General features: G+C 34.2%; 1 pseudogene; it reads right to left on the reverse strand.

Moving 5' to 3' along the window:
- Positions 1-706: 706 nt before the first annotated feature.
- On the reverse strand, positions 707-805 carry LOC124525227 (uncharacterized; annotated as a pseudogene).
- Between the last annotated feature and the right edge of the window lie 21,414 nt (positions 806-22,219).

Genomic DNA, 22,219 nt, shown 5'->3' on the forward strand with positions numbered 1-22,219 from the left:
TCCCTTTCTGATTCTGTCTCCTTGCTTCCTCTGTATGTCTTTTAGCTTATTGCTTTTTCTGCCATATTTTCAGTGAACTGTAAGCTAAATGCAAAAGCTTGATGGATTCAAATGAGGACATTTTTTACTAGAATAATCATTGGTGAAATTATATACCTCATACCACATCGTAGTAGAAGTGACATAATATCAGGTTGGCCTGCCCTTAATAATGCTAAAATTATCCACCACATTTGTTAACATAAATGACCTCTCTGTTGTACATTTTTCCCTTGAGATATTTCTAATAGCAAAAATCAGGATTAGGTTTCTTGAAAATAGATTGATATATTTTGTAAAAATAATACGCAGACTAGAGGACAAAAAGAATTGAAAACGTATTTGTCAAGTTTGCTAGGATTGTAGGTATTTTCTTTTCAAAATTATTCTTAACTTTGTACTTTCATACACTTCTACTTTTAAAAACTTACTATCATTATTAAAGCAAAGGTCTAAACTATCTCACCCAAATCATATCACCGATAGATATTTTAAAGACATATGTATCATTCAAATGATTTCTCTTTTAGCTTATTCCTTTATTCCAGACATGCAAAGGAAATAGAAGAATAGAACCGTATTCAACAACAATTTTAAAAATTTTATTGTAAATTCTGAATTAAAAATTTTTGTATTTATTTTTTATTTTTAGGGTTTTTTTGTTTTTTTGTTTATGGCACACTTCATGAATTTGGAAGTCTTCCTTGCAGAGTCCATGATAATCTTCTCTATCATTTTAATTTTAGTATATGTGCTGCTGAAGCACGCACTATTTATTTTCAGTTTTATAGAATTATTACTAATACACAATTAATCAATATAATCAAGATTTGATAATTATTAAGCAAATTTTATTCATTTTAATGAGAAGAATGGATATTTACTTTATTTTATGCAGACATGGATTGATATGACTTGTTTCAACAATCATCCAGGATTCAGCCTCAAATTTACTCCTCTATTTCATCGTTATAAATGTCAGCAGTAAGCAACATATCTCATATTTTAAAAAATAAATAAATGGGAATGAAAATTATTCTAGCAGAGATATATCACCCAATTATTTAAATTCTTTCTATGTTGTATGCCAAAATAATATCGTGATCTTTTAACCAAATTACTTTTAATGATTTATTAGCTGACGACTCAATTAGGTCCTCCTTTAATTTTGTTGAAAGCAAACACTGGAAACCACTTGAATTGTAAAAGCATTTGTTACCCAATCATCAAAGTCATGTACATCTTCAACTTTGGGGAAGTTTAAAAATAGGCTACCCCAAGAGCTATCAAGTTTCCTAGTTTTCATTCAAGTGTCTGAAGTTAAAGGAAGTTTCTTAGGCAACGGTTTGTTTCATGGTTTCTTTGTTTGGTGCACTGGGGATTTTTACATATAATGTCAAATGCACCACAGCAAAAGTCAAAATGTGTGAGCATAAGTGGAAGAGGATGATGGGGAAAAGAGAACTGGCATAACACCTCCTTTGGAAAATATCTATTCTGGTCTTCTGTCCACATCAAATTGGATTATTTGTTTTTTTGTTGCAGTTGTTGAGCTGTACGAGTTCTTTACATATTTTAGGTATTAACTCTTTATCAAAAATGTCATTTGCAAATACCTTCTCCCATTCGGTAGGTTGCCTTTTATTTGGTTGATAGTTTCCTTCACTGTGTAAAAGCTTTTAGTTATCAAAATAGTAGTAGTCTCAATTGTTTATTTTCCCTTTTGTTACACTGACTTGAGACAGATCCAAAAAACTGTTGTTAAGGTTGATGTCCAAGAATTTTCTTTTAGGAGTTTTATGGTTTCAGAGCTTACTTTTAGGTCTTTAATCCACTTTGAATTTACTTTTGTGTATTGTGTAAGAAAGTGATCCAATCTCTTTTTTACATATAGCTTTCCAGTTTTTCTAGCAACATTTATTAAGGAAAATATCTTTTCTACATTGTATATCTTTGCCTTTTTGGTCATAGATTAATTGATCATAGAGGCATGGGTTAATTTCTGGGATCCCTATTCTATTGATCTATGTGCCTATTTTTGTGCCAGTACCATGCTGTTTTGATTACCATAGCTTTGTAATATAGTTTGAAATCTGAGATTGTGATATCTCAAGAGTTGTTCTATCTCAAGATTGCTTTGACTATTTGGAATCTTTTCTAGTTCCAAAGAAATTTACAGATGGTCAACAGACACATGGAAAGATCAACATCACTAATCACTAGTGAAATGCAAATCAATACTACTGTGAGATATCAACTCATACCAATCAAAATGGCTAGTATTAAAAAGACAAGGCACAACACAGGCTGATGAGGATGTAGAGAAAAGAGAACCTTCATGCATTGTTGGTAGGAATGTAAATTGGTGCAGCCACTATGAAAAGGAGTATGGAAGCTCCTCAAAAAATTAAAAATAGGAATACCATATGATCCAATAATACCACTACTGGATATTTACCAAAAAGAAAAAAAAAGAAAAATGGAAACACTAACTTGAAAAGATATATGCAACTCTATATTTATTGCAGCATTATTTACAACAGCCAAGATATGGAAGCAACATAAGTGTTCATCAATAGATGAATGGAAAAAGAAGGCAATGTCATTTAAAACACTGTAATTTCAAGGAAGGAAGCACATCATTTTCCCTAATGCTTAAGCACATAATTTAAAATTAATTTTATTATTTATTATAATGAAAGGAAGATGTTATTTGAGGGTTGTTCTAAGCATAATGTAGTTGCATGGATGAAAGCACATGGCTTTCCCAAGTGTTAATACACATATGTTCAAATCACTTGTAAATTGATGAAAGGAAGATGTTTCCTGACACCCATACCATGCAAACACTATGTAAATAACAGATCTGTACCTCTAAACAACATGAACACACCACACATAACACACACACACACACACACACACACACACACACATATACCTCACACCAAACCATATACTATACATATACCACTAACACAGAACATATATACTACATACCCCATCCATACATCACACACAGAGGACACACAACACATAATCACACAGACCACACATAGAAATACTACATGCATACACAAGACATAAACCACATAACAGCACACAGAGTACGGAATATTATTCAGCCATAAAAAATAATGAGATCTTACCATTTCCAACAACAGTGATAGACCTAGAGGATATTGTGGTAAATGAATTAAGTCAGACAGAAAAAGACAAATACCATATGATTTATCTTATATGTGGAATCTAAAAAAACAAAACAAATGAACAAACAAACAAAAACAGAAACAGACTCAGAAAACAAACTGGGAACTGCTAGAGAGGAAAGGGTCGGGGATGGGCAAAATCAGTGAGGAGGATTAAGAAGTACAAACTTCCAGTTATAAAATAAATTAATCATAGGAATGTAAAGTACCACACAGGGAATTTATAGCCAATAAAATTTCAGTGACTTTAGTGACGGATGGTAACTACATTTATGATGAGCATTTAATAATGTATACAATTATTAGTTCATTATGTTGTACACCTGAAACTAATACAATATTGCATATCAACTATGCTTCAATTAAAATAAAAGGGGGGGAATGGCATTAACATCTTACCTGCAAGTGTGTTCTCAGACACACACATTTTAGCCAAGACTACTTATGAAAGTTCAGAATTGGAGCTAGAAAGTGACTTCCTTAACACTGTCCATACCTGGACACTGTCCATACCTTGGGATTCATGAAAGTATGTTTTCCATGGGAAAATATCTCTGAGTTTAAAGAGCATTGTCATAGGTCATAAAAAAGTCATGTACAGTGCTTCTCAAAGTAAAACAAAACAAAAACTTTTATAGAGAGATGCTGAAAAGTGTCAAGAAACTAATTAGCCGCTAACATGTCAACATCATCTCTCTTGACTTCTCTCCCTGATCTTCTGGAAGCCTGTACGTTGTCCTCCCTGAAAAGAGTCTAAACTGCATCAGTTGAAATCTGTTGTTCCTTAGATGAGCTTAGTTTGATCCAAATAGCAGCCCTTCCACATGAAAAAGGTTCTCAAGTTTAAAGGGTTAGAAACTTCAGAGATCTGGCATTTAGCTTGCTAGAGTAGTGGCAAGTAGCCCTCATGAAGCACGAGAAAGATGATATAAAGTTTCGTAAATATTGTCTTCAGTATTATTACAGTAGGGACTAGTGCCTTAATATTCTAAATATTAATGCCTTCTCACTGTGTTCAAAATACAATAGTATGCTGACGCATACTTACACACTGTCATGCAGTGTATTTAATCTATTACTTAACATGTTATACATTAGTGCTTGGGGGAAGATTGCATACAATTCCACGTAATTTTTGGTATTTTTTTTAGCAAGCTGAATTATGGCCTTCTCGGTGAATAAAAACTATTACCAACAACTTAACTTACTTAAAACAAAAGGCAATCTGGGGTCACCTGGGTGGCTCTGTCAGTTAAGCATCCAACTCTTGGTTTTGGTTTAGGTCATGAACTCCTGGGTTTGTAAGATTGAGCCCCACGTCCAGCTCTGTGCTTACAGTGCAGAGCCTGCTTGGGGATTCTCTCTCTCCCTCTCTCTGTGCCTCTTCCTCTCACTCTCTTTCTCTCTCTCAAAAACAAATAAATAACTTTTTTTTTGAAGGCAATCTAGAAAGCATTGGTAATAAGTTGACATATACATGTCGAAGTATTTAAATGTTTTGGTGTCAGGTAAGATATGGTAAATTAAACAGAGATGGAAAAATGAACAGAAAATTGCATACATGCTATGCATGGCAAGAATGTGTTTTATTCAACTCTAGATTTAATAATATTTTGATTTAAGGCTTAGACAAACTCAAATCTCTTAAATTGGGGGCTCACTGGCAAATGTGAATTCTTTTTCATTCTTCCCTTAAAAATTAGTTGTGATTTATCATAGTGTATTCAAGGGGCCATTTGTACATTTAATAACTCTTATTAAATCAGAAACACCCAGACCATTTCCTTGAAAATACATATGGGTGTAAATACTAATGGAAAATGTTCTTGGCAAGTTAATTTCAGAGCTTGCCAAACCCCAGACATCTTAGAAATGCTTGAAGATGTTATAATGAACAAAACATACTACCAGTTCACTGAACCTTGGAGTTATGTGTCAGGAAAGCAGACAAAATACCAAATATGTTGTCATGCTTTCACTAAACCAAAGCCGTTCTCATGTGGTTGAATTCCAACCGAAGGCTTCTTCCATTTTTTAGCTCAGCTATGGGATGTATTAGAGTGACAAAACCAATGGCAGGTTCCCATAGGACTTGCCATCAGTTGTTCATAATGATCTCTGAAGTAGGAATGTGCATGCATTTTTTGGAGACTTCCATAAAAGGACAAGGTAACTCTTAACGGGTCTTCTAAAATTTACATTGAGGGGTGAATTTCCTACCAGTGATCCTTGGAAATTTTTTCATTAGAAAGAAATTAGTAAAAACACATGTTATATATATTTGGGGGGGGGCAGGAACTTTTAGAGTCTTATCATTATATTCCTCATGATGGACCCCACAGGGTTGTGCAACTCTCCTACTTTTACATAGCACCCTGTGGTTCATGATGCTAAATGTGAACACATGAGTAATAGTTCTTCTTCTACCTGGCCAGAGACTATTTTCTCCTTCAACTCATTACCTAAAGCCTATACATAGATAGTCATTCTTTGAGATGAATTAAGATTAGACATATATTTCCAACACTACATCAAGTCCTGGATAGCTTATGTGTATATGAGGAATTTCACTTTTACTTGAGAACAATCCACACTCCATCATACATAATTCATTATACAAAACTGGTTGGGAGAGAGGGGACTCTAGAACATATGGAAATTACTTGATGAATGTTTTGTTTTTAGTGTGCTTACATTTGGATGCCTCTAAACTGAGATAATAGAAACTCTTTCTTAGGGTTCTTTGGAGCAATTACTAACAGAATTCTGGCAGTCCAAACTAAGGAAGACAGAAGGGATAAAGAGGCAAGTAAAGCTAGCAACATGCAATGCATTCTGATTTAGAAATATCCAAAAGGCCGGGCCACAAGTGGAAAAATCATTGGAACACCATGAGGGCAAATGTTTTAAGAAGACAAGAATTCTAATTAGCCTGGATGGGAAACTCAGCATGAGGCTAAATAGTTGGTTTGATGTTTAGAGTCATTATACTGGACGGTGTCAGTAAGATTACACAATACCATTATGATAACACAAATGTTAAACAAATCACCCATCTCAGAATTTCCTAAACAGCGTTTTACAGCTTTTGGAGAGAATTTTTTTTTTTTTAAATATTGTAGTGTTTTTCTTTGTTGGATTCCCTAATGAATTTAGCAGTCTTTATACTTAGCAGGAAATCTGGACTGATCATTTGAGGCCTGTTTTCTTTATCCATTGTGGAGTACGGGTTTACTTTTGGACACCTAATAAATCATGATCTAACATCTAAGAAACAGACTTATTGCCACATTGCTAAATCAAAGTGGAAAAAAAACCCAGAATAAATAACTGGTTTATCTTTCACCTATAGGATAGTAATGAACCAGAAGTGATATTCTCTAGTAATGATATACTAGACTCTATTATTGATGTTAGGACCCTGATCTTACTATGTAGAGTTAGTAATGGTTTTGTATTTGAAAATGTTAAGCCCTGCCTTGTTTGTAGCTCACCAAGGAATACGACCATATGCGATGCTTTTCTATTTCAGGCAATGCCCCCACTGCTGGATAGATTGCTGTTGACAGCTTTTGACCAGAGGGAGCCATTAGATTTTGCTGGCTAGCAAACAATTACAGCTTTGATATGAGCTACAAGGTAAAGATGAAAAGGAATACCAATGCAGAAAAATATGCTAGCTCTGTGTGGTCTCTAGACCCTTCTTGTGCAAATGAAAAATTATTTAGATGTAAAAACTAACAAAAGAAAACCAAAGAGAAAAAAATAAATCCCAAGCTTTTCAGGATTCTAACAGGTAGATGGAACACTTGAAAGAGACTTGTAAGAAATAGGATAGAAACTTCATACCACTAAAAAGGAATTCAAAGGATTTGTTTGAAGATAACCAAATGTTTTGATTCATGCTATTGGTGGGAGAGTTTTAAAAATAATTTCGACATTTGGAAATACACTGATTTTGTTCCTAGTACTGTAGTCTTAACGAAAGCAGTTGTATCTTATACACAGTGATGCAACAATATGTTTAAGCTGATCAAGCTTGTGGATATTGTCAAACAACAAGGTAACAAGAAATATTTGTATTATTTAGACATTGCTAAACCTAAACATAAGATAAATCAGTAGTTTCTTAGTTTAAAAATGCAGCTTATACTTAAAAAAAGGCAAGAACTATGACAAATTTAGGACTCCATGGATCTTGTAGTTATGAGAAAATCAAATTAAATGTTTATATGGATAAGCACACCTTCAACAGAATAAAAAATTATACTTAGATTCTGAAGTGAATCTTAGAAAAGATAAAAATGCTGACTTCTCTATGTGCAGTGCTCTTCGTACTGAGACTTTTATGCATTGAAAGTAAATAATCAATGATCCATGAGTTAAATTTTGAAATATAAAGGTTGTGATATCTAAGGAAAATGAAACCTTGTACTCTTTTACTATGATATAGGAAGTGCAATATTCTTTTATAAATGATCCAAGGAAATAGATTTGGTAATTTGCCAAGGTGCTAATACACCATTTAATTTTTCTTTTGTTTTTAACTATCCAGATTAGAATCACCACTTTTTTTCCTCTGGATGTTTTTGTCAATATCTATCTAACACGAATGGAGTAGAAACTGCCTTCTTCAACAGAACATATGTAGTTTGGGTTTAGTGTATTAGCTAAAAATGTATAGTTTTGCAATATTATACTGCTTTCAAAAGTGGGCACCTTCTATAAATACAAGCCAACCTCCTTTTAGAACAAATGCATGTTAAATATTTTGCCCCCACATTTTCTCTTGCAAGATTTCTGAAATGATGTTAAATTGTTTTAACATGGTTAGTGCCCTCTTCAGTTAAGATCAGTAATCTAGGTTTTGGAAATAAAAACATGATTATGTTACAACCGACATGATGACACCTAAAATAGACATTCTTCCCTGAATCGAAAGGCACTATTCAATACACGTAAGTGACAAAATGTAACTTCCTTTATAATAATGTGGTGACAGATAGTAATGGTTCTCTCACTCAGGTCTGGAAGCCTCCTTCAGTTGACACTCTTCCTTCAAATTTGAGGTTCATGAAGGTCTGGCTGTCTGGCATGTAGAACTACTAAGCAGATAATTTCATTCTAATAGGGATATATAGTTTTTATTTTCCAAGTATATTATTTTTTTCAACTTGGTTTCTACTGCCCTATCTGTTAAAAGAGAATAATAATAATTAATAAATCGATTATTGGGAGGGTTATAAATCACTTTGTACAATATCTGGCACATGGTAAGTCCTCAAGAAATGTTAGCTACTTTTAAGATGGTTATTGTTTTCACCCATTTTTTTAGGGCTCAGAGTCCTTGTCATAACATTAAATGAACAAATTATTGAATTTAAAATCGGTCAATCATCAAGCGAAAATGTTATGAAAAACATGATTAAATCTCTTTAAACATCATGATATTTTCCCCCTTTGCTGCCATGTATCTAATTGCAAATCTTTTTTTTTCTTTTCTCTATACAAAAACATCTTAAAAATTTCAAAGCCCTAAGATGTATACTATCACAAGTAACAAATTATTAATATTCTCCAAAATAATTGAATTCACAATAGCGTATAGGATATCCAATAAGTAACATACATATTGATAGAATTCCTACAAGTGGATTTAAGAAATTACAACTAAATAAGAATCAAAATTATTTGAAATTCAATACATAAAAGCACTCATATTTTAAGAGGATGATTTGGAAAAAGGAAGAGACGATTTTGAAATGTTAAGAGTAAACAGTCCCATTTTAAAGAATACTAAAAAAGAAAGTCAGCAGGGCACTATATTGGACTAACAAATATTATGTTGATCATTGCTTGGTTTTATATCTGGGCATTTAAAAACCTCTCTCCACTTTGATGTCTGAATTCTTGATCTCTCTTCATCCACCCTTTTCTCTAACCTGTTCCTTCTCTATTTTTTTTCTCTTTTTGTAGTCTAAATAGTATTGGCCCACATTAGTCTGAGAAACATACTTCAAAAATTTCCTCCCCTCCACCCCCCACATGCTGTCTATCACAAAGTCCTGATGATGCCACTTAAAACTATTTCTGAAATTGTTCTACTTCTCTCGGTCTATACTACCTTCCTTTCTTGCCTAGACATTTATCTACTTATTACACTTTTAAAAAGCTTATTGGTTTATGCAAGTTATATTTTTCACCATGAGACAATTTTTGTAGTAAATATATATTTTGGAACATTGTCTGATTCAAGTTTTTAAATTTATTGTATTTGTTAATTATATTTTATATTATATTGTTATATATATATATATAATGTTCATATCATATTTTAGTTGTTCTGTATCTTTTACATCAAGTCTTTTAGTCGTTTTATTCAAATCTTCTATTTCCTTATCCAAACTTTTTTTTATTTTTTAAAAGTTTTTTTAGTATTTATTCATTTTTGAAAGAGAGAGAGCATGAGCAGGCAGAGAGAGAGGGAGACAAAGAATTCAAAGCAGGCTCCTCTGAGCTGTCAGCACAGAGCTTGATGAGGGCTCAAACTCATGAACTTGTGACATCATGACCTGAGCCAAAGCCGGACACTCAATCAACTGAGCCACACAGGCACCCCAAACATTTTTTTTTAGTTTTATACATCAATTTCTATTTACATAATATATTACCTACCCATAATTTAAATACCCAACTATATTGGTGGCTTTGTTCATTTGTTTTTAGATTTCTATCAAATTTCCATTGTATATTTCAAGGTTATTTATTTAAAGCATGGGCAGTCATAAATTTTTTATTATGTTGGCACATTCTTCCTTTTATTGTTGTACAATTCTTATCTCTATTCCAATTAACACTTTTGATTATTTTGAATTTTTTCTGTGAATAAGATTAATATAACATCTGTTTTCATGTATTTTGTGTTTGCCTGATTTATCTTTTACATGAAAATTCATTTCAAACTTTCTAGATAGCTTATCATATGTATGTCTCTTTATATTTATATAGCCTTTACATGGATACAATTTTATACAATTTGGCATTCTCTTGGCTCTTAATTGATTCATTTAATCCTCCTATTGTTGATATAATTAGTTGACTTGTTAGATTTTACTTGGTGCTCTTATATTTTTTTTATTTTTTTTTTCCTTTGGCTTAAATTACCCTGTCTTGACATTTGTTAAATTGATAAGGATGTCTATGCTCTCTCTTCTTCTTCTTTTTTTAACTCTATTTATCAGCTATAAATTGTATGTCTATTATTTTAATGGTTATCCTTAATGGTTTTAGCCATACATTTTTAGCTTTTTGGAAAATACATAAAAATGATGCAAATGACAACAAAGGGAGGCTATTTATTCAGAGCATGTTTTAGCAAGGAAGTTGCCACCATCATTTGTTTTTGGCCAAGAAACTGGAGAGGAAAAACTTAAAATCAAAACTGGGAAAGCTTCAGGTGTGCTCTGATTACAGGTTGCTGTCATGAGGAAGCTAGAAAAAGTCTGACTAGAAATGAGTTATGTAAATGGTTTGAAATACATATTTGGCTTTTGCTGGTGGATTCCTGAGTTGGTGGGCAAAATACAGGAAACTTATATTCATTGATTAATTCACAACAATTCTGGGCCAGTTCCTGCACAGCTTGTAAATTGTTTTTTGTTTTTTGTTTTTTTTTTGGTGGAGTGCTGCAGACATTTAGGCCTGGGCTCTTTTATCATACATGTCCTGGTCACTGAATACATTGGCTGATATATTCAATCTCTCACTGTAAGTCTTTCTTACAATGTCTTAAAACCATCCAATATCTCTATCAAACTCACCATATAAAAATAAAGCTCAGTTCCTTCTTAATCATCCAGCACACTAAATTTCTTCCATTGTCCTTTACAATTATCTCTAGAATTTAGGTCTATATTCTTAAAAATAAAATTTTGTATTATTTTATACACAGAAACCGTTAATGAAATGGGTCAATACATGTTAAAATAATTGGGCTTACCACTGCTTTTGCATCCTATTGACTGATTCACATCTTACTTTCCGTTCTGACTTACATATTATGATTTGAGGATGGTACAATTTCCTATTCCTTGATTGTCTAGAAAATCCCTTGCATTTGGATAATTGTTCAGCTGCATACAAAAAATTTTCATTGGCAATTATCTTTCTCTTAGGATGTTTAATATATTACTCCATTGTGTCTGGCCATTATTGTGGATAAGAAATCTGCTATATAAGGCCACTAAGGAAAAATTGTCTTTTATTTATGGTGCAACTGAAGATTTCATATTTATCCTTTATCCTTGATGTTATTTTTGTTTTTGAACCGTGTATTTGTTTTTATTTATCCTGAACAATACTTGGTGTTTATTTTTAATCGAATAGGTTCATATTATGTTCAGTTTTGGAAAATTCTCAGCCATTGTCTTATTAAATATTTGTTCCATATTATTTCCCATATTTGTTTCTTTTAAATTGCTCTTAAATTTATGTTGGTCATCTTAATCTATCTCTGTATTTATGACTCTTTAATATTTTTACATCTGTTTTATGCTTCATTTTGTGTTAATTCCTCAGCACAGTGTACTTACAGTTTGCTATACCATTCAGGAGTCACTATAGACTTTATATATTATGATATTTTTCTTTCAACAACTCATTTTATTTCCAAGATTTCTAAATTGTTTACATGCATCTATATTTTTTTAAATTTTGCTTCATTTTGTTTCAAATATGTTTCTAAAATATTTTTCCTCGAGTTATACTTTGTGAGGATTCCAAGAGTGTTAAACAAGTTTAGATTATTATGTTATTTTAATTTCTTCTGAAATCTTGTGATTATTGTTGTTCTTAGATTTGTTTGATAGGATTATATTTATTCGTGTGTTTTGCTATTTTGAGTTCCAGGTGCACACTCTTTATATCTCTTTGTTTCTCCATCTTTCTCATTCTTTAGTGGTATTGGGATTGCTTCTACTTGGTCCCTGGGACCCCAGTTTATAATCAGGTCTTATTTTAGAAGTTTGAGGAATTTACACCATGGGGATAGTTCCAAGATCCAGGAATCCAAGCATGGAGCGTTTGTCTTAGGTTCTGGTTGGGAGGTTGGCTCTGTATCCTCCTACATCCCCAAGCAAACTGCTTCATGCTAGGCAGAGCCCCAGTACCAGAAATTTTTTCTCTCCTTTATGTGCACGGTGGAAAGCCCCACTCTGGCAACTGGTTTCCAGCAGCGAATTTGGCTTTTTTCCCAGTATTTACTCCGAATACATTCAGTCTTTTCTGTTGCACAGAAGTTGGACTCCTAGCAGCTTCTGACTGCTTCCAGATCTACAATCCAACAGGCCATCAGCTTCAATTCTGAGTATTTTATTTGATTCTTTTCAACTTCTTGAACTTGGAGGTATTTATCTTTTTTCCATCATTTTTGGGTAGTGGATTTCTTCAGTATTTGCTTTTTATATTTTATCTGTCATGGTTATATATTTGAAGTGGGATAGAGTGAGCTTCAAAGCATATATTTGCAATATCATTTCCCCAGAGCTGCATCTTAGTTTTGTTTTGAACATAGGTCACTTTGACTAAATTAAAAACTCAGTGAAGGCAGTGGCCTTATCTGTTTTGGTCATGATATTAATGCTTAGAATTGGACTTTAATAAACATGTACTATATCATGCATTATTTAATTCATTACCAGGTGACCTAGGAACAATCTGACAATAATAGTGTAATGCCTTGGGAAGCTTTAGCAGGCTAAATAGAGGAAAGTAATGCAACTTAGCATCATTAATAGATACTTCATATAGGGAGGTTGATCATGGAATTTTACTGCAATTGAGCAAACACCAAAATCAATATCTCAAAAAGTAAGTCCTCTTTCTTTCTAACCATACAAAAAAAAAGTGTCTTCATTTCAGTGGCATGCAGTAAAATGAAAATGAAAAATTCAATAATGAGATAAATAAGGAAAAGGATAAATAATAGATACCAATTCACAGACTTTACATTGGACATCAAGAACTAAGCAGAATTTAAGAAAGCCCTATCATTTGATGATAGACATTAAATGAGGGTACAAAAGTAAAGGCATCTTACTTATAAGTAATCATTTAAATCTCAAAGTAATTTTTTGACATTGGTTATCATTCTAAGTATAAAGATGAGTAAAATGAAATTTTGAGGGTTTGAGTGATCTATGCCCAATGACTTCAGTCCTAAACCGTTTGTGAATCTACATTTGTCTTCAAAAATCATGCTTCTAATCACTAAGAGGAAAAACTCTGAAATGCAGAATTCTTTGTATAACAAATTTTCCACATCTAGGAAAATTCAGGACAATGTTCTCACAATTCACTTATTTATTCTTTCATTCAACAGATATCTGTTGACTTCTTTCCTACTCTGTGTTATATAGTGTGTTGGACACTGGAACCAAAGAGTGAGCCAGAAAGATGTATTTTACTTCACACATACGTGGACAAAAGCAATTCAATAATTATGAGAATAACCTTTTAAGAATTAAGAAGAACTTGTTGTTTCATGTAGGTTATCCTTAACCTAAGACAATGTAAATAAGATAGACCTTGAGAATTTATCTGGACAGACTCTAAAATTTATTATTTTACCTAAAGTATATAGCTTTCATTTGAACTAGCTTATATTTATTAGTTTTTCCAAACCAAGAGGGGCTAATGTTACCTCTTTCAGTATGTTGAAAATCATATTGAAGGAACTGCTTTATTTTTCTGGGACACTGATCAAAACTCTGTTGAAATAAGCATAGCGTGATCATACTAATAAAAATGAATCAATTTTAGAGGCATCTAAAAATTGAATTTACTAATTTAGCATCAAGTGTCTATAACCCTCTCTTTCTTTTCAAGGTTCAATTTCTCCCAAGGTACTGTTGGGAGTGGTTGATTTCATGTCTTTCCTGTATGATCCACAGGAAGCCCCTATAGGTGCTTACCTCTGGTGCTCAAGTTCTAGCAGGCACCCCCTCACTATTCGCCTTTGCTGGTTTCTACTGCACCCCTTCATGTGTTTTCTTGACTCCCACAGTGAGAGGTTGGTATCATGATGGGTCAGGCCACATTTGTCCTTATTGCCCTGCCCATTTATTCCCCTATAATTCAGGTGGGAATTAACCTAGTAATTAAAGTCACAAAGAGAAACCTGTTCTCTTACGATTATACCCCATTTTCTAATCTAGCTTCCCTTATCTCACATTTGGGCACCCCACTGTAAAAGAGGCCTTTCTTCATATTTCCATGTTTTAGATCTCTACCCACCATTTAATTATTTAATCTTTTTTAATAGAAACTGATCTTGACTAAGGACGTTTCCCCTTCCTCTAGTGGTGTGTTTCTCTATATTTGAATTATTAAGTCTAGACCAGAGGTCAGAAAATGTAAGCCTATGATTAGAAACAACGTTGAAACTACTTTGGGAGCAAACACAGTGGTCAGAAATGTCTTTTTGTCTATTGCCAAATAATTCATATCTTAAAGATTTTATGTTAGAATTTAGATTCTTGACTTCTCCTAATAAATTGAAAATTTTAGAAACCCAGGCTTTGTATTTCTACACGGAAGCAAGTAGATGTTGTGGAGTGGCTGAGCCTGCCAGAAGAAAAGAAGCCTGCAGTATCTAGGTTGTCATGGAACTGCTTTGCTCCATTGGTTATATCTTACCTATTTTATTTGTTTTCACTACCTGCTGCACCCAGGAAGCATTGGAGTTTTTTGTTCTTTTGTTAGAGAAAGCTCCAGGTGTCATTACATGGTTAATTGAGATCCGAGCCAGTCCAGAACTGTGATGGACTCTTCAAGTCTAATTCACTTTAAAGTCTACCCACCAGCCAAAGTAATTTTTCTTGTTTATTTTCCTTATTTCCAAAATGACATTTCTCAAATGTTAGTAAAATATGTACTATCTTTACCATTTCTGATATGTCCAAGTAGAATTTGTACATTTTTTTACTTAAGGAAGGATTCAGTCAGGGTTATTTACTTATTTATTTATTTACTTGTTTCAGGAACATCAAGTGCATTTTAGGCATTTTGAGAAGAAGAAGCCTTATGGATTCAAAACTGAGACTTATACAGTGGGAAGGACTAGAGAAATGGAATTCAGGAAGACTCTCTCCAAGAAATCAGAGGGTACAAGAGTCACAAGAAAGCTAGAACCAATGGCTGGTCTACCTATGGTCGGGGATTCCTAAAAAACGTTTGGCAAATCCTCAGGCAGCTGTAAACTTATTACTATGACCCAGTCTGCAAATGCTGACAGAGGACAATGTCTTCTCCTTCTCCACCTTCTAAATTTTATATGAGTGTTTCTCATTCTTGGAGCTGAACCAGAAACCTGCAGACAAAGGAGGCTGGGAAATGTAGCTCCAATCTTTCCTTCTCTGTGGTACAGGAAGAGCTTAGAAGGTCAGAATATGACTCAACATCAATGAACATGTGACACAAAGAAGATTGCTTTTAAAATAAATCTGATGGTCAAGGGAGACAAAGGAAAATGGAAGATCCTAAGATGAAAAGTATCAGAGCCATTATTAGCCAGGGAAGACTAGAAGTTTCATAGCAGGTCTGAGCCTGGTACCCTAGGTTCCTGGAGTCTGACAACAAGAATCGTGGAGGGACCTGGGATGTCCATCATCTTGCGTGAAAGGGGAGACTACATCATTGATGAAAAGTTGGACCACAAGCCATCAAAGACTGAACTAGGAATATGAGGATGAGGGATTATGCAAGGTGGGGCTGCAACACAGGAAGGATTTGTGTGGTGAGAGGAAAGAGGAACTCTAAAAGGAAAGAGAGAGAGTGGGGGGGGGGCGGGGCAGCCAGGGCAGTCACCAGCTGGGGTTTTCCTGAGGCTGCAGTGATGTAGGAAAAGCATACAAAAACAATGTAAGGTGAGCATTGACATCTACAGTAGACTGCAGGAACGGTTACGTGAGGATTGTGAAGGGCTGACACAGAGCTGGGAACTGGAGTAGGTTAGAAGGATGGTCTTGTAATGTGAGCTCAAAGTCTCCAAAAGTGTACAAACAAAGGGGTAAATGGGCAGATGCAAGTGTGTTTTTGTGGCATGAGTTTCCACAAGACCATTTTGTGCATGCTGTTTCCTGAGATTAGATGGTCAATATCATGTGTTCATTCAGTGTTTGGTGAGTTGACCCAGATGTTCAGTCCCTGTCACAACTCACTTCTTTTGTACACTGTAGGTAATACATTCCATGCACCCAGAGAAACACTTGCCTAGGAGTATTGGTACAACCAAGACAGACAGACAGACAGGTGCACACACACACACACACACACACACACACACACACCCTCCCCAAAGACAATCATTCATTCTCAGAGATGGTATAGTTTGAACCCAGAAGAGTAAGAAATATGTTTAACTGCTCCTTTCTCTGGGACAATACTTCATTGTGGCAGATCAAAAGAGTGTCCGTACCTTTCCTTTACCAATGATTTCAGAGTGAACGTCTCAGGTCTGTCTGGAATAAGAAAGAAGCTGAAAACTGAGAGGTTGTTTGTCTACTCTTTCAGCTACAAAAGATGAGGTCAGAATTTTGATATTACTCTTCACACAGGTTAAAGTGAAATCATGGCTCTGGATTCTCATTTTCCTCACTTCCTGGTCAATGGGCAGAGGATAAGGGAGGGAAAAGGGATATTTTTAATCTACTTAACTTTTTGGTTACGTTAGATTAGAGCAATAATTCAAAGACCAGTTACATTACTAGGATAGCTTAAACAAATATATGTGGCATACCTAATAGCTGGTTTCTAGTTTGCACTCATCTAGCAATTGCTAGAGTTCTATATGCGCTGCACATAAATTACCTCACATAGTCCATTAATTTTTTTCAATGAGCAGTGATTGAATGCACTATGTTTCAGGAATTTGCTAGGGGCTGAGGTTACAAAAACATGTCAGAGGTAGTTTTGCCCTCAAGGAATATTCTAATAAGGGATATAGGCATGTAACTAATGATTATAGTGTCATAAGTGTTGAGATTAGAGTATGATGTAGAAGATATTGAATTACAGAGAAGAAATATCTACATAAGAGATTTAAGAAAGTTTTCCTGAAGAGATGAAAGATGTCAGTTTACACAATAAGCACAGAGAATAAGGGGGAAGGCATAATACAAAAGTTCACAAGTTTATTAAATAACTAGAGGAATTAATGACTGTTGAGGAAACTAAGCACTGCTTTTGTTGATCATTAAACTATGAAGTATTTTATTTTCAAATTATTTTATTTTTAATTTAGTTAAATGTTGGCTATTAAAAGTAATCTACTTAGGGTTTTTTTTTTTTGGGTGTGTGTGTATGGCAAAAACACTGAGTTGTTTCCAAATATACATTGCCTTTTTGCTTAGTAATGGAACCCCAATTTTTAGACAGGCACATGGCACCTCGCATAAAAGTTGCAGCTAAGACTGGCCTGTGATTAGGTCTGGCCCATAGGATAGAAGCAGGAGAAATGTCCTCGAAGAACAAGATATCCTTCTGTATTCTTTCCTCCTTTCATATGCCAGGAATACAGATAGAGTAGTCAGAGCTAGAGCAGCCTCCTTGGACAATGCAGTAAAAACTGCAAACTGAAAACACTAGAGAGAAACACAAAAGGAGCCCAGGTTCCTGACCCCACAGAAGATCACACTACCCCTGGATTAGCTCTTTTGGAGTTTCTTTATTGGAGAGATAAGTAAATATGTATATTGGAGTTTTCCTATTACTTGGAAGCAAAAAATTGGAGTGAATATTGTTTTAGTCTCACACCCCTCATTTTAAAAATACTTTTTGTAAATAAACAACAACAAAAAAAATCAAGTAGAACACCAGTTAACATTTAACACTATCATTATCTGCTCTAATTTACAAGGGAGAAGGCTCAAGATTACAGAATTAGTGAGGACACAGTCAGGATTTGAACTAGGTAGCTTAAATCAATGTGTGGCTCCTCCTGTCCAGGAAGAGACCTGTCTCCTTAACTAGATAAAAATTTAAAGGACATTCATTTTTGCCCAAAAGGCATAAAGATTAAATTATAAAATTTGACAAATTTACTTAGTTTTTAAGATGTATTTTCTATGTTTTCTAATAGGCATGTAAAAGGTAACATTTCAAAAACCAATGCATACAAAAATAAGTTATATACAAACACACACACACACACACACATACACACACACATACGGTAGTAACTAGTACATGAAATATAAAGGGACAATATCCAATGGCAGACATAAACAGAGACAGACATAAACTTGGGAAAATATACAATTAACAACGATTTAAAAATTTTTCTTTTTAAATGTACAAATGCCCAGTTTCACATAATTCTACAATTTCTGTATTTTTCTCTACTGATAGGAGAATTCTGTTATTGAGTAGTCAATAAGAGTAAGAAATTTTTCCTGCAAAATATAGGTAGGCATATAATTTCCTTAGAAATAGACCTCAGAGAAAACCTAATCCAATTTCTTTAATTTATTGATAAAGAAACTATTGCTCAGACAATTAAGAAAACTACACATTCTAGCAATTAGTTAGAATTGGAGTTAGATTCACTTTTCCTAACGATCAATATAATAATAGTTCTAGTACATCTCATGCATGAAGAATATCTTCTAATTCCATTTGATGAAAATGTAAGCAACATGTTTAAATATGGATAGGTAACATCGTGAAACAAACAGGAGGATTATAGGTCATTGTATAAGTAGTAGTTTACTGTACTCAGTGTATCAACCAGTCCAATGTCCTTAATCTGAACGTGGCATTGCAGGTTTATGAGCCACTGGAAATTGCGTCACCAAATTTTTACCATACACATTTTTTCTGATTTTTTTATTAGACTCTCAAAGTGGTCAGTGGTCTGTAAGATCCAATGCTCACTTCAAATTCCTGAGTATCCTCTGAACCAATGCTCCTTTCCACCACCTAATGCAAAAGTCTGTCTTTAGTAAGTTATCTTTTCTTTTGCAGGACAGATGTGTATTTTAATGAATCATGCTATAATTTGGAAAGTGAGATAATCCTGGTTTATATTGGCAATTCCAAGAATGGGGCAGTAAGGCGAGTATGTCTTGAATCTCTTCCTTCATTTTAGCAAACAAAATGAACTGACTTTTAAATATCACATCCTTTATGAAGATCCATTAAGAAGCTCATTTGATTTCATAGGTATTTCACTTGAGCCTATTCTTTAGGTATGGTGATAGCTTTGGAGTTGTTCCCGAGACTGTCAGAAACGCCAGTCACGCCACACATCTCACACTCTTAACTAAGAACAATTCTGCACAGTTAGGAGCCTTTATCTAAAAAGAGTTTCAGTATAAAGTAAACATGGCGAATGAATTCCCCTCCTTCCCTTGGAGAGGTCACGTTCGAGGTTCACTGGCGATGCAAGATGGGAAGGCCTGGCCTGTGCCCACCTGCTAAGAATTAAACAGAGAGCTGTAGTCTCTTGTGCAATCAATGGCTGGTCTTTAAAGGGAGGCCCTGAATTTGTCACCAGAAACTCTGACATGCTCATAAGCCATTTATTAATTTGAGTTAATTTGGCCATTACAGAATCGCTCTAACTTAAACATAACAATTCTCCCAATATGTGAGAAAATTCTCAAGCAAAATAGATGCATGCATTGCTTTCGGTAATCAAGTTTACCAAGCAGGTTTTATTGTATTCTTCTCAGCATGGTGCTTAGGACCTAAAACCCCACCACATGTTGTAACAATAAAGTTATTGCTTATCAACCAGACCAAGTTGGCAACCAGCAAATGTTGCCATGAGTTATTTCAAGCTGGATTACAATCCTCTCCTTGGTAACCAATCACTGTGTATCTAGTAAGTAATATCAATAATGTTCAAGGTCGCAAACTTGTACACAAACACACTCAGAACTAAACGGCAGGCAGCTACCAGTGCAAAACTAAACAAAAACGGAGAAGAAAGCCTATTGTGGAGAAACACCTCCCAGAAACAATAAACTAATTGTGAAAGTATATATTTTCCACTGGGGGAAAAATAAACTCTTTTTTTAAGGCATGAATAATTCTAGACAACACCATGTTTTTTATTAAAACCTAACCTTACAAGTAACACTGGACTATTCTTAGGGATGGATGGGCATTCATCACCCTCCTCTTTGATGGAAGGTGTTGATACATTTTTGGTGGTAGCTTAGCTACATCCTTCTTTAACTTCTTCAGAAGTTTTAGATGAAGACCATTTGAACTTAGTGATTTATGGCCACTTAATTTCTCATATTTTTTCAATCAGTTCTTTGTTTTGATTTCTCTGACAGTTGTTCACCTTCCTTGTCTGTACAGAGTAGCTCTGGGGTAGACACTTCTTTATCATCCTGGAGGAAAGGCCTGGCACAAAGCACCCATTCAATCCCTTTGCATTCTTTGCAGCCTCTTTGGATTGTTTCATTCCCAACAAAGGGTTCTAATAGATCAAATCAATCTCCAATGGATTTTGCATTTCTGATATGCTGATCTCAAGGGGATTGTTGTATTATGCATTTGGGGATCACTTTGATTTTTTTTTTTTTTTGGTTTCAAACATTATCCCTAAAAGTCATTTTTGTAAGCTTTTATCACTTGTCTTTCACCCTTCCCAAACCCTAACATCTTACTTTCATTTCACTTTACTTTCCTCAGAGCTCATGAATCCCTAATTGTGTGTCCTTCGCAGATTCTATGCTGTTTCTCTGGATTTTAATTCCCTACATCTTTTCTCTTTGGAACCTTCCTGGCTAATTTTTTTTTCTAAAACTTTTCTTTAAAAAATTTGAGTATCCACAGGTGTTCCTTTGATGTAATGTTCTCTATGAAAATGTCAAATTTGATTATGTCATCGCTACTGCTAGTTTTACATTTCGCATCTTTTACGCTCAGACCAATGAGTCAGAAAAGAGACAGAAATGACAGAGGCTATCTCAACACTAAGTACCCAAATACTGTTCTTATAAACAAAAACAACAACAGACTTCATTATCCAAAAGTAAGACAAACTTCATGACTGAAATTTTTAACATCCTAATCTCAGTGTTGGTTATGCCACCTCTTAAAATGTGTCACTTGTGTCAAAGTGGTGAGAATTACAAGTTTCCTGTCTATCAACCCTGACCCCTCCCATGCTCTGTATAACAGGCCTCTGCTGTAATGCAAAGCTTATGTCCTATATTTCAATATGATAAATCAATCACAATGAAACATAGGTTTCTTATTAACATATGCCAATCACTCTTTGGTAATCTACCAACACTTATGTAGAGTAAGCATAGTTTACCCTTCTTTATATAAATAAAACAATCTGTCTCTCTCACTTTTCTAACCATTTCAATATAACACCTAGTGGCAGACAAACCAAACTGAGCTGTGGTGAACCTATCCTTACTGCTTCCAGATTGAACACATCTAACCAAATAGTTTTGTATTACCACAGGTTCTTTTTTGCAAGAAAACCATGGAAGAACTGCTGAATTCCTAGTATAACTGAAAAGCATACAAATCTTTCAGCAAAACCTAAAAGCAGCTTTGTAAAAAAAAAAAATATATATATATATATATATATATATATATATATATATATATATATAAATCCAATACATACTTAGCTGTTACTAAGGAAATTTTTTCTAAACTTAGATCTTAAAACACCTTGTAATCATCTATTTCTCTTACACAACTAATTCAAATCACCAGATCACTTGCAGACCTTATTATCAATGTTTCCCAAGTGCCCACAGTGTACAGAAAGCACACCTGCATCTGTATGCATCTGGTAATGTTCTTATCTAAGTTCAGATTCAGAGAATCCTAGCCTCGGAGGGAACTCAGGCCTTTTATCAAATAAACAGGGTTTAGATAAATGTTTTGGGTGGAATTGAACTCTCCCAAATTCCCAACTTCTAGTGCCTAGGACT

Source organism: Lynx rufus, unplaced genomic scaffold (assembly GCF_022079265.1).
Source record: "Lynx rufus isolate CCGP_SWC_20201006 ecotype Redwood Valley unplaced genomic scaffold, mLynRuf1.p SCAF_4, whole genome shotgun sequence".
NCBI classification, from domain to species: domain Eukaryota; kingdom Metazoa; phylum Chordata; class Mammalia; order Carnivora; family Felidae; genus Lynx; species Lynx rufus.